This window comes from Chiloscyllium plagiosum, chromosome 5 (genome assembly GCF_004010195.1).
Source record: "Chiloscyllium plagiosum isolate BGI_BamShark_2017 chromosome 5, ASM401019v2, whole genome shotgun sequence".
NCBI classification, from domain to species: Eukaryota; Metazoa; Chordata; class Chondrichthyes; order Orectolobiformes; family Hemiscylliidae; genus Chiloscyllium; species Chiloscyllium plagiosum.
Window position 1 is genome coordinate 827885 of NC_057714.1, and position 14414 is coordinate 842298.

At 44.4% G+C, this 14414-nt stretch overlaps 1 long non-coding RNA gene across 2 annotated transcripts in view; it reads left to right on the top strand.

The window, feature by feature from the left end:
* The window catches only part of LOC122549655, a 16304-nt gene extending 4294 nt beyond the window's left edge, over positions 1 to 12010 (top strand). Inside the window, exons 3-4 of one of the 2 annotated variants that reach the window (XR_006311629.1) lie at positions 677 to 783; positions 11086 to 12010. This is a non-coding gene — a long non-coding RNA (uncharacterized LOC122549655). The remainder of the gene's footprint in view (positions 1 to 676; positions 784 to 11085) is intronic. The other variant, XR_006311630.1, reaches the window with a different exon arrangement.
* The last annotated feature ends 2404 nt before the right edge of the window (positions 12011 to 14414 follow it).

Genomic DNA, 14414 nt, shown 5'->3' on the forward strand with positions numbered 1-14414 from the left:
ACCTTGCATTTGCTCACATTGAATTCCATCAGCCATTTCCTGGACCACTCCTCCAAACTGTCTAGATCCTTCTGCAGCCTCCCCACTTCCTCAGTACTACCTGCCTGTCCACCTAACTTTGTATCATCAGCAAACTTTGCTAGAATGCCCCCAGTCCCTTCATCCAGATCATTAATATATAATGTGAACAGCTGTGGCCCCAACACTGAACCCTGCGGGACACCACTTGTCATCGGTTGCCATTCCGAAAAAGAACCTTTTATCCCAACTCTCTGCCTTCTGTCAGACAGCCAATCCTCAATCCATACCAGCAGCTCACCTCGAACACCATGGGCCCTCACCTTGCTCAGTGGCCTCCCGTGTGGCACCTTATGAAAGGCCTTTTGGAAGTCTAGGTAGACCACATCCACTGGGTTTCCCCAGTCTAACCTACTTGTCACTTCTTCAAAGAACTCCAACAGGTTTGTCAGGCACGACCTCCCCTTACTAAATCCATGTTGACTTGTTATAATCCGACCCTGTTCTTCCAAGAATTTAGAAACCTCATCCTTAATGATACAATTCTGTGAATGATACAACAGTGACAAAATACTGCCAGCTAAATTACCATGGTTAAGAGAGAAGGCTGCAGCAGCATTTAAAACACAAGTGATTAAATTTCTTTTCTTTCTTGCAGGGTGGCAAAGACTGATACAGAGACAAGTTTGTGGGAGATCAGTGGTTTGTGCAGTGGTCCACATGGAATTCTGTTGCATTTAGGATTATAGACTTGTCAATGTCTCAGTAAGTATCTTTCCAGATGAAATAAGAGCAGGAAGATAATGTTTCCTGTAGTCTGAGGGTAGAGTCTCTAAACGCACAGTCCAGTCCATACTTTACTATTACACACCTCAGGAAGAAGGTTAATTTCAGAAGGTTGGCCAAGTGTTATGATCCAAACTAATAGTGCTAGTGGACAAGTCAGACACAACATCTGACTTCATTGAATTTTTAAAAAATATTTTCATTAAGGTGGTGGTCACTCACTGAAATCGTTACACAAGGCTGAAGAGTTTCTATAGCAACGTAACAGAAGAAAAGGTAAAACAAAAAAATTAAACCAAGCTATCTATATATAAATCACAGTTTGAAAGAATTTATATACACAGCGAAACAAAGTCACATCTCATCTTCTCACAGTCTGTTACAGAGACTCAAATGGACAGAAATTACACGTTTAGGTTCAACTTAACTGGTTCTCCCAGTCCTTTCCTGTGAATCCTGGAAGTCATTTGACAAGAATGTTCATAAAACTGAGGGCTTAGACTTTCTCAGCTTTTAATAACTTGTAGATGTCAAACACTCCTGGTTTGAAAGTTTCACAAACCAAACTTTTACAGTGAGTTAACTGTATTTTTCCTGAACTGCCTGATATTCTTTTTGAGGAGAGAAACAGTATTTTGCCATGGTGCGGGAAGTGGATGAGATGGGCTGGAGGGCATCATCAACCACATGGGAGGGGAAATTGCAGTTTTTAAAGAAGGAGGCTATCTGTTGTGTTCTGCGGTGGAACTGGTCCTCCTGGGAGCAGATGCGGCAGAGGCGGAGGAATTGGGAATAAGGGATAGCATTTTTGCAGGAGGCAGGGTTTTTTTTTTAGATTAGATTACTTACAGTGTGGAAACAGGCCCTTCGGCCCAACAAGTCCACACCGATCCGCCGAAGCGCAACTCACCTGTACCCCTTTTTTACCTAACACTACGGACAATTTAGTATGGCCAATTCACCTGACCTGCACATCTTTGGACTGTGGGAGGAAACCGGAGTACCCGGAGGAAACCCACGCAGACACGGGGAGAATGTGCAAACTCCACACAGTCAGTCGCCTGAGTCAGAAATTGAACCCGGGTCTCTGGCGCTGTGAGGCAGCAGTGCTAACCACTGTGCCACCATGCCACCGTGCCGGGAGGAGGTGTAATCCAGGTGACTGTGGGAGTCAGTGGGTTTGTAGAAAATATCTGTGTTGAATCGGTCACAGTTGATGGAGACGGAGATGTCCAGGAAGGGGAGGGAGGTGTCAGATGGTCCAGGTGATTTTAAGGTCAGAGTGGAATGTGTTGGTGAAGTTGATGAACACGAGGTGGCACCGATGCTGTCATCAATGTAATGGAGAAAAAGATGGAGAGTGGTGCTGGTGTAACTACGGAAGATGGACTGTTCTACGTAGCTGACAAAGAAACTACCTTAAATTCACCTGAACCATCTCTGACACCTCCCTCCCCTTCCTGGACCTCTCCATCTTCATCAATGGTGACCAACTCAACACTGACATCTTCTATAAACCCAGCGACTCCCACAGCTAACTGGATTACACCACCTCCCACCCTGCCTCCTGCAAAAATGCTATCCCTTATTCCCAATTCATCTGCATCCACCGTATCTGCTCCCAGGAGGACCAGTTCCACCACAGAACACACCAGATGGCCTCCTCCTTTAAAGACCGTAATTTCCCCTCCCACGTGGTCGATGATGCTCTCCAGTGCATCTCCTCCACTTCCCGCAACTCCTCCCTTGAACCCCACCAATCCAACAACAAGGACAGAATCACCTTCCACCTCATCAACCTCCCGATACATTGCATCATCCTCCGCCATTTCCGCCACCTCCAAACGGACCCCACCACCAGAGATATATTTCCCTCCCCATCCCTATCCGCTTTCTGCAAAGACCGTTCCCTCCATGACCACCTGGTCAGGTCCATGCCTCCGAACAACCCACCGTCCCCTCTTGGCACCTTCCCCTGCGACCGCAGGAATTGCAAAACCTGCGCCCACACCTCCCCCCTCACCTCCATCCAAGGTCCCAAAGGAGCCTTCCACATCCATCAATGTATCACCTGCACTTCCACGCAAGTCATTCATTGTATCCGTTGCTCCCGATGCAGTCTCCTCTACATTGGGGAGACAGGATGCCTATTCACAGAGCACTTCAGAGAACATCCCCGGGGCATCCGCACCAACTAAACCCACCGCCCGATGGCCGAACATTTCAACTCCCCTTCCCACTCCGTCAAGGACATGCAGGTCCTGGGCCACCTCCATTACCACTCCCTAACCATCCGATGCCTGAAGGAAGAACTCCTTATCTTCCACCTTGGGACCCTCCAATCCCATGGCAGCAATGTTGGTTTCACCAGTTTCCTCATTTCCCCTCCCCCACCTTATCCCAGTTCCAACCTTCCAGCTCAGCACCGCCCTCGTGACCTGTCCCACCTGTCCATTGTCCTTCCCATCTATCCACTCCACCCTCCCCTCCGACCTATGATGAAGGGCTTTTTGCCCGAAACATCGATTTTCCTGCTCCTCGGATGCTGCCTGTCCTGCTGTGCTTTTCCAGCACCACACTCTTGACTCTAATCTCCAACTTCTGCTGTCCTCACTTTTGCCTACTAGAAAAAAGGAAATTCTGGGTTTGGTCATGTCAAATGAGGCAGACTTGATAAAGGAGCTTAAGGGGAAGGAGCTCCTGGAGGATAGTGAACATAATGTTTTAGTATTCACCCTCCAGTTTGAGAGGGAGACGCTGGAAACAGATGTAACAATATTACCATTGAGTAAAAGTAACTACAAAGACATAAGGGAGGAGTTGGCCAGAGTTGATTGGAAGGCGAGCCTAATGGAAGACAGTGGTGTAGTAATGGCAAGAGTTTCTGAGGGCAATTCGGGAGGCATAGTGGAAATTAATCTCCAGGAAGAAGAAAAGTACTAAGTGTAGGATGAGGCAACCATTGATGACAAGGAAAGTCAGGGACAGCATAAAAGCAAAAGAGAAAGCTTACACTGTGATGAAGATTAAGAGGAAGCGAGAGAGGATGGTGAAGCCATAGAGATATACAGCATGGAAACAGACCCTCGGTCCAACTTGTCCATGCCGACCAGATATCCCAACCCAATCTAGTCCCATCTGCCAGCACCTGGCCCATATCCCTCCAAACCCTTCCTATTCATATACCATCCAGATGCCTTTTACTAGCCTCCACCACTTCCTCTAGCAGCTCATTGCATACACATACCACCCTTTGCATAAAAACATTGCCGCTTAGGTCTCTTCTATATCTTTCCCCTCTCACCCTAAACCTAAGCCCTCTAGTTCTGGACTCCCTCACCCCAGGGAAAAGACTTTGCCTATTTATCCTATCCATGCCCCTCATGACTTTATAAACCTCTATAAGGTCGCCCATCAGCCTCCAATGCTCCAGGGAAAACAGCCCCAGCCTATTCAACCTCTCCCTATATCTCAAATCCTCCAACCCTGGCAACATCCTTGTAAATCTTTTCTGAACCCTTTCAAGTTTCCACAATCTCTTTCTGATAGGAAGGAGACCAGAATTGCACGCAATATTTCAACAGTGGCCTAACCAATGTCCTATTTAAAAATCAGCAGAGAATAAAGACTTCAGAAATCTGAAGCCCAAAGAGACTTGTGAGTCCAAGTTCAGGATTCTCTTAAGCTTAACATGCAGGTTCAGATAGCAGTTAGGAAGGCAAATACAATGTTAGCATTCATTTCAAGAAGGCTACAGTACAATAGCAGAGATGTAGTACTGAGCCTGCTCCAGCATCTGCAGATCTCACTTTCTCCTGAGCCTGTAAAGCTCTGGTCAGACCACATTTGGAAAATTATGAGCAGTTTTGGGCCCTGTTTCCAAGGAAAGATATGCTGGTGTTGGAATGAGTCCAGAGGAGGCTTACAAGAATGGTCCTGAGGATGGAGAGTTTGTCGTATGAGGAGCAGTTATTTACTCCCTGTCTGTACTTGGAGTTTAGGATGTTGAGGATACAGAATACTGTGTGGCCTGGATAGAGTGGACGTATACAGAAGAAGTTTCCACTAGTAGAACAGACTAGGATCTGAGCGCACAGCCTTTAGAACTGAGATAAGGACGAATTTCTTCAGCCAGATGGTGGTGAATGTGTGGAACTCATTGCCACAGAGGGCTGTGGTGGCCAAGTCATTGACTGTGTTTAAGACAGAGATAGATAAGTTCTTGATTAGTTAGGGGATCACAGGTTATGAGGAGAAGGCAGGAGAATGGGGTTGAGAAACATATCAGCCATAATTGAATTGCAGAATAGATTTGATAGGCCAAATTACCTAATAATGCCCCCATATCTTATGGCCTTATGGTATTTCCATTGTATCGAGAATGAAGGGACATAGCAGACTGGAGTAGAATGTCTTGATATGGGAGGAGTCAAAATGAAATTATTTACCTGGAAAGTGGGAGTCTTTGCAAATCAGGAGAGCAGGGTGAACTAGGAAGTTGTTTCAGCATTTAGGCTAATGACATTCACAACGACTAACAGAAACATGAAGGTTGCAGGATGTAATGGTAATTGGGAACTTTTGCAGTAGGCTAGGTGCTGTCATTAGCCAAAGTTATGGTCAGGTCACCCATAACCTCCAGGATTGTTGCTGAAATATTAGGCATTTTCTTATTAGTATGGATTAAAAATTCAAAAAAATGGATTCTGCAGTTTGCAAACTGCAGAGCTGGAACAGAGTATTCATGCAGCCAGGCCTTGGAAAATCAACTTCCTGTCAAACCAGAAGCTCCTTGGCCAGGTACTAGTGGCCTCCTTGCTTCAGAATTAACCATTGTTTTGACTTTCAGTGAGGCTACATTATTAGAAGAATGCTACATAGACTTGGTGGCACCCAACTCAGTCCAAGTGACAAGGCATAACTTGACAAGGATAACATTTAAGAGTCGTAGAATCATAGAGATGTACAACATGGAAATAGACCTTTTGGCTAACTCCTCCATGCTGACCTGATATCCTAAATTAATCTAGTCCCAGCAGCGAGCATTTGGCCCATATCCCTCTGAACCTTTCCTATTCATATACCCATCCAAATATCTTTTAAATGTTGTAATTGTACCAGCCTCCACCACTTCCTCTGGCAGCTCACTCCATACACGCTCCACCCTCTGTGTGAAAACATTGCCACTTAGGTTTCTTTTAAATATTTCTTGTCTCACCCTAAACCTATGCCCTCTAGATTTGGACTCCATTACTCTGGGAAAAAGACTTTGGCTATTCACCCTATCCATGCGCCTCATGATTTTATAAACTTCTATAATGTCACCCCTCAGCCTCCGATGCTCCAGGGAAAGTAGCCCCAGCCACTTCAGCCTCTCCCTATAGCTCTAAACGTCCAACCATGGCAACATCCTTGTAAATCTTTTTTTGAACCCTTTCGAGTTTCACAATATTATTCCTATAGCAGGGAGACCCTAAAGTGACCTAACCAATATCTTCTACAGACCTCCCAATTCTGATATTCAATGCACTGATCAATAAAGGCAAGCATACCAAATGCCGCCTTCACGATTGTATCTGCCTGCGACTCCACTTTCAATGAACTATGAACCTGCACTCCAAGGTCTCCTTGTTCAGTAATACTTCCCAGGGCCTTACCATTAAGTGTATTAGTCCAGCCCTGATTTGCTTTCCCAAATTACATTTGTCTGAATCAAACTCCATCTGCCACTCCTCAGGCTATTGGCCCATCTGATCAAGATCCCGTTTTACTCTGAGGTAACCTTCTTTGTTGTCACCTACATAGCAATTTTGGTGTCTTCTGCAAACTTACTCACTATACCCCCTATGTTCACATCCAACTCATTTATATAAATGGCAAAAAGCAGTGGACCCAACACTGATCCTTGTGGCACATCACTGGTCACAGGCCTCCAGTCTGAAAAGCAACCCTCCAACACCACCCTCTGTCTCCTACCTTTGAGCCAGTCTGTATCCAAATGGCTTCTGCTTCCTGTATTCCATGTGATCTAAACTTGTTAACCATTGTACCATGAGGAATCTTGTCAAACGCCTTACTGAAATCCACATAGATCACATCCACTACTCTGCCTTCATCAAAACTCTTTGTTACTTCGTCAGGAGCACAAGTTAGTAAGACTTGATTTTCACTTGCACAAAGCCATGTTGACTATCCCTATTCAGTCCTTGCCTTACCAAATACACATACATCCTGTCACTCAGGTTTCCTTCCAACAACTTGTCTACCACTGATGCCAGACTCACTGGTCTACAGTTCCCTGGCTTTTCCTTACCACCTTTCTTAAACAGTGGCACCATATTAGCCAACCCCTAGTCTTCCGGCAGCTCAGCTGGGCCTATCGATGATACAAGTATCTCAGCAAGAGGCCCAGCAATCACTTCCATAGCTTCCCACAAAATTGAAGGATACACTTAATCAGGATGCGGGGATTTATCCACCTTTATGCATTTTAAGATGTCCAGCACCATCTCTGTTAACTGAACATTTTTCAAGATGTCCCCCTCTATTTCCCCACATTCTAGATGTTCCATGTCTTTCTCCACAGTAAATACTGGTGCAAAATACTCGTTTAATATCTCCCCCATCTCCTACGATGCTACACATAGGCAGCCTTGCTGATCTTTGAGGTGCCCTATTCTCTCCCTAGTTACCAGCAAAACTGGAGTCAGTAAGAATCGCTGGGAGGGTGGGGACACTCACTGGTTGGAGTCATATTTAGCACAAAGGAAGGTGTTTATAATTGTTGGATCCTATCAGCTCCAGGATATTTCTGGAGGAGTTCCTCAGGGTAGTGTCCTAGCTCAACCATCTTTGGCTGTTTCATCAATGACCTTCCCTCCACCAAAAGGTCAGAGTAAGGATGTTCACTGACACTACCATAAGGAACTCCTGCAATGATGTTCCGGGACAGGGGTGATTGATGACCAACAACCATGAACATCTTCCTTTGGGTTAGGCAAGTGTCTGACCTGGCCAGCAGCCAAGCTTAAGTTGCTGTGTGGTAAGTAACATTTGCAGCATGGCAGGCAATGAGCATTTCCAATGAGAGGGACTCTGATTACTTCCCCTTAACAATCCCTTGCATTAATGTTGTTGAATTCCCCATTATGAACATCCTATGGGGCAGCATTGACTGGAAACAAAGGCATACAAATACAACAAGAGCAGGTCAGAGGTTAGGAATACTGCAGTGAATAACTCACTTCCTAATTCCCATAGCTTGTCCGCCATCTCCAAGGCACAAGTCAGGAGTGTGATGGAACCCCCCCACTTGCCTGGTTGGGTGCAGCCCCAACTACACTCAAGAAGCTCAACACCATCCAGGACAAAGCAGCTGCTTGATTGGCCCCACATTGACCAGCTTTACTTTTCACTCCTTACACCACCAGTGCACAGTGGCAGCAGTGTGTACCATCTACACGATTCACTGCAGAAATACATTAAACCTCCTTTATTGGCACCTAACTAACCCATAACTGCTTCCATCTAGAAGGACAAGGGTAGCAGATGCATGGGAACACCATCCCTTGCGGGTTCCCCTCCAGGCCACTTGCCGTCCTGACTTGGAGGTATAGCGCCGTTCCTTCACTGTCACTGGGTCAGAATCCTGGAATTCCCTCCCTAAGAACATTCTGGGTCAACCCACAGCACATGGACTGCAGCAGGTCAGGAAGGCAGCTGACCCCCACCTTCTCAAGGGGCAACAGGCAATAAATGTTGCCATTGGATGAGCTGTTAAATGTGAGGAACCATCTTCCCCACTGGGCTGGCCATAGTAGTTCTGAGGCACTGATCCTAAGGAAGCAAGATGGCCTGGCATGTATAGAGATATTTGTAATGGACCTGCTCTGACATATTAGGACAAGAGAGATGTGAACCTGTGCTTTCCGGTTCGGTGGATACTGCCCCTGGCAGCAGTATTGAATTCAAATGCCTTAAGCAGATTATCCAGTTTTTTTTTCTATTTGCTGATGAGATGTGGGCATTGCTGGCTTGGCTAAGATCCTGGGACTGAGATGACTGACCTCTGACAACCACAAGCATCTGTGACTAACCAGCGGAGAGTGTGCCCCCTGATTGCAGATTTTCTCGGGCTCCTTGATGTCACCCTCTAAGTTCAGCCGTGATGTCAAGGGCTGTCCATCAGCTCATCTCCAGAATTCAACTCTTCTGTCTGTTTTTGAACCAAGTCTGTAGTGAGTTACTTATTTCATTGCTGTTTGTGGCAACTTGCTATTTGCAAATTGACTGCAGCAGCTGCAATACAAATGTATTTAATTGGCTGCGAATTGCTTTGGGATATCCAAGGCTCTGTATGTTTCCATAGGTTAGATGGGCTTCAGATAGGTTTCACAGGTCGGCGTAACATTGAGGGCCAAAGGACCTGTACTGCGTTGTATTGTTCTATGTACCCCTTTGACCTTAATATATTTGTCAAATCCCTTTGGATTCTCCTTAACCCTCTTGGCCAAAGCTATCTCATGTCCCCTTTTTTGCCCTCCTGATTTGCCTCTTACATATACTTCTGGATTTATACTCTTCGCGCGATTCACTCAATCGCTGCTGTATCTACCTTCTTTGTCTGAACCAAAGCCTCAATTTTTCTAGTCATCTGGCATTCCCCACACCTACCAGGCTTGCCCTTACCCTAACAAGAACATTTTGTCTCTGGACTCTTGCTATCTCATTTTGAAGGCTTCCCACTTCCCAACCCTCCCTTTACCAGCGAACATCTGCCCCCAATCAAATTTTGAAAGTCCTTGCCTAATACCATCAAAATTGGCCTTCCTCCAATTTAGAACTTTAACTTTTAGATCTGGTCTATCCTTTTCCATCACTATTTTGAACCTAATAGAATTATGGTCGCTGGCCCCAAAGAGGTCCCCCACTGACACCTCAGTCACCAGCCCTTCCCAAGAGTAGGTCAAGGTTTGCACCTTCTCTCATTGGTACATCGGAAAGTTTTCTTGAGCACATTAACAAATACCTGTCAATTCAAGCCTTTAACACTGTAGCAGTCCCAATCTATGTTTGGAAAGTTAAAAGTCCTTACCATTATCACTCTATTATTCTTACAGATAACTGAGGTTACCTGATAAATTTGCTTCTTAATTTCCCGCAAGTCACTTCTATCCCAGAAGACATTCCAATGATCCAAAAAATGTGAATCCTTCTCCCATACAACAGCTCCTCAGCCACGCATTTTTCTCCTCTATCCTCCTATTCCTACTCTCACTAGCTTGTGGCACCAGGAGTAATCCAGATATTACTACCCCCAAGGACCTAATTTTTACCTTGATGCTTAATTCCTGTGTTGTCTCCTCACAACCTCATTCTTTTCTTGTCCTGTGTTGTTAGTTCCAATGTGTACAACATCCTGCTGGACCCTCTCCCCTTTCAGAATATTCTGAACCCTCTCTGAGATATCCTTGATCCTCGCACAAGGGAGGCAACACACCATTCTGATGTCTCATTGTTGGCTGCAGAAACATCTGTCTGTGCCTCTGGTTAGAGTCTCCTATCACAATCGATCGCTTGGAACCTGTCATACCCTTTGTTACAGTAGAGCCAGTCTCAGCACCAGAAACTTGACCGTTGGTGTTACACTCACCTGAGATTCCATCACCCCCTCTACTTTCCAAAACAGCAGACGTCTTTGAGGTGGGGATAGCCACAGGAGACTCCCGCACTATCTGCTTATCTATCCTACCTTTCATGGAGGTAACCCATCTACCTGACTATATCTACAGTTTTTCTCATTTCCTGATATTCATTATACCCCTGGCTCTTGTAACTTACTCATTGCCTCTAACTGCCGCTCCAACCAACCCATGCGATCCAATAGGATTCGCAACCAAGCACACTTCCTGCAGAAATAATCATCAGTAACATGGAAAATCTCCCACATCCGACAGGAAGAGCACATCGTTCCACTAAAGGCCATCTTTGCACCTTAACAATCTACAGACCTAGAATAATAGCACCATCTTACTCCTCTAAAAACACTGCTCCAGGCTAACTTAGTACCTATGTTTTATATTTTTAAAGTTTAATCAAGAGACGGATCTCAATAAAAACATATAATCAAAAAAGCCCTCTCTTCTCACTATTGTAGGTTTACAAAAAAAAGTAATGTTACACTTTAAATTTAGCCACTTAGTTGCTCCAGTGCTGTGAGCTCCCACACACACTGTTCTCCAAGGTCAACTGTGAATTTCACTATTTGTTTATTTTTCTTAGACTGAACTCTGATGTCCAGAGATACTTGTTACTAAACAACAGAGGCAGTCAACTGTGCAGGTTCGCTGGTGCATCAGACAGCTGTGCAGGTTTAGTTCTCTGGTTTTCACCTCCCATGTGGTACATGCTGTGTCTCTCTCCCTTTTTTTAAAAGTGCTGTTGCTTTGATTTTTCTTTTCTGAAGTTCCAAAACAATGCAATAGCTTATAAAATAGTGATAACTGCTCCAAAGATTTAAGGAAATCAACTCCAACACTGACAAATCTCAAAAAAAGGAGCAGCTCTAACAGTCATAACGTTTGCCCATCCTCCCTCTTGGATTTAGTTTGCCATTCAAAACCAGGTTCTGCAACCTCCAAATATGGAAAGTAGTGATCTAATTGGATCTTGCTGTCCCTACCCAATGCTAGTATTGGATACAGGCCACAGAGTCTTTGAGAAAGGCGTGAAAAGAGGGAAGAAAGAGAAAATCTGGAACCCCAGCTCTCACTGCTCTCTGCACCTTCTTCACCAGCACCTCCAGAGAGCACCTGCGACTGGCAGCGACTTGTACCTTGTGGTGAGCATCATCAGACCGACCTGACCCAGAAAAACCACCTCAGTGTGCCAACCCAAAGACCAGAGCCAGCCCGAGATGAGAAGGGAAGCCCAAATCGATGACTCCAGATCCTGAAACATCAGCCGACCCTCAAAGACCAAGGAATAGTCTGTCCCAGCATTACTGAAGGGTATTACCAGTCGTTTCAGACAAACAGTTCAGGTACAGTGGTGGGGACATGTGGATAGGGTGTAGCAAATCCTTGGAAGGGCATGTCAGAAATACATAACTAGTGTAGATTTGAGATTATTTAGAGATTTAAAACTGTTTAATGAAGAATCCTGTGAAGGGACTTAAATTAGAATTAAATTAGTGTACAATAGTAGTGTCTGTTTTTCCTTGATAATGTGTTCAATAAAATTGTGTTGGACCTTCCACTGACTTGTGTTCCCTTTGTGTATCTCACTGTGTAACGTGCCTGAGCTGGAAAGGGTTACTGCAAACTGGCCATTGTTAGTCAGGGTACATTTGCACACCTTTTGATTTGTCACACTTGTTTGTTTTATTTCAGCCTTAATTCAGCTGTAAGAATACAATGAATTATCACTGTTAACTGAGAATGCTAACATCTCAAAGCTTTGCTTCCTTGTTGTGTGTGTGTGTGTGTGGGGGGGGGGGGGGAGAGGTGGGTGTACATTTTTATAAATTCATCCACATGATGTGGGTGTCACTGGCTGGGCCAGTATTTATTAGTTGCCATTGAGAAAGTGATGGTCAGTTACTGCCTCGTATCGTTAGTCATGTGATGTAGGCAGACTGACATGCCATTTAGGAGGGAGTTCGGGAATTTTATCTCTTCTGCACTGAAGGAACAATAATATATTTCCAAGATTAGGATGGTGAGTGGCTTAGAGGGAACTTACCAATGGTGGTGTTCACATATATATCTGCTGTGTTATGGACTAGGCCAGACCACTCAAAACATTCTTAAGCCGGCAACCCAGATCATAACTTTGCAATTTGTTTCACTAAGTATACAGTGAAAGTTAGCTGGAGTAAGTTAGCTAGGTTGACTATCAGGTTTTAAAACAGACAGAAATTGATTCATAAAATTATACAATGAAACATAAAGAACCTCTACAGAACTCAGTCTATCCAAACTAGACTTAATTGTGCTGATCCGAATATACACCAAAGTCCCAATAAGCAAACCCCCGAAACACAGTAAAAATGAAACAAATACTTACAGGTTGAAGTTAGAAGGGCAGAAGGAGAGAGAGTCTAGCAGACTGTTTCCACACAGCCCACTGCTGCACTCCTTAACTAGTTCTGGAACTGAACTGCTCAGCTTTCAGAACTGACCACTTCCCTTTCATTATCAGGTCACTTCTAAAACATGACCACTTTGGCCTGAAGTCTCATCTGTTTTCATATAAACAAAAGGCCTCTCAAAATCTTTTTTCACCTCTGTACCAAACTAGATGTTTTGGAGCCTGGAGGTATTTATGATCTCTCTGAAAAAAATCAAGGACACAGTATCCTTGAGAAAAGGAATGGCTTTTAGAAATAGGGCCAGCTTTGTGACAGTTGCCCTTGTCCTTCTCAATGCAAGTGCTTGTGGGTTTTGGAAGGGTTAGGATCTGTTGTCTAAGGAGCGTTGGTGAGTTTCTGAAGTGCATCTTGTAGATTGTATGCACTGCCACTGCTGACCATCAGTGGGTGGAGGGAGTGGATGTTTGTGAAGGTGGTGCCAATCAAGGGGCTGCTTTGTTATGGATGGTGTCAAGCTCCTTAAGTGTTGTTAAAGACACACTCATATGGGCAAGTGGAGAGTGTGCACCATATACCTGTGCCGTGGGTGGTTGGCAGGCTTTGGGGCCAGGAGGGGAGTTAGAGGATTGTGAGAGGTCTTGGAAGATTCCTAGCCTCTGACCTTGTAACCCCTGTGTGAAGATGAGAACTCCTCTATTTCCTCATGTTTTCTCCTTATTTCTTATTTGTCTGTCCTCCATTTTCATCCCTGGCAGATCTTCAAATAGTTAGCCCAAGAATGAAAGGCTAGATGGCCTTGTTTTGTGTAAATATCTATATGGAGCCTCAACTATTGTTCTGCAAATTGAATTGATATTTACATAGAATTCTATATGACCCCAAGATGACCCAAAACATTTTAAGGCAATTTAAGCACTTTTTAAAGTGTGGTCACTGTTGTATCATTGGAAATACACCTGCAAAACTTTGTACACAATGAAATCCAGCAAATAGCAATCAGATAATAACCAGGTGATGTCTTTTTCTTTACATTGGTTGAACAATTACATTTTGGCCAGGATACTGAGGAGCCTCTCTTTGCATTCCTATACAGAAAGCTCTGGTGATGTCTAATGATCCATCCTTAAACCAATCATACTTCCTCTCTGTCAAATCAATGGAAAATATAATGTTGGTTCTTCCATTAAAACTGATGATAGCCAACTCCATCTCACCACACCTGTTTTCATCCCTCTCTATTAGTTCTAAATTATTGGTTTGCTGACCTGACATCCAGTGCAGAATGCTCAGAAATCTTCTTTTAATTATATGTTGGAAAAACTGAAGCCATTATGTTTGCTTTCCGACACAACTCCATTCCCCAGCTGTTGAGTCCATCCTGCCATCTGAAGGTTGAACTGAACTATTTGCTATCTTGGACATCATATTTGTTCCTGAGTTTTCAATCGTGTTTCTGCATCATCACTAAGACAACTATTTCCAGCTCTGTAACATGATTTATCTTCAGCCTTTCTGCTGC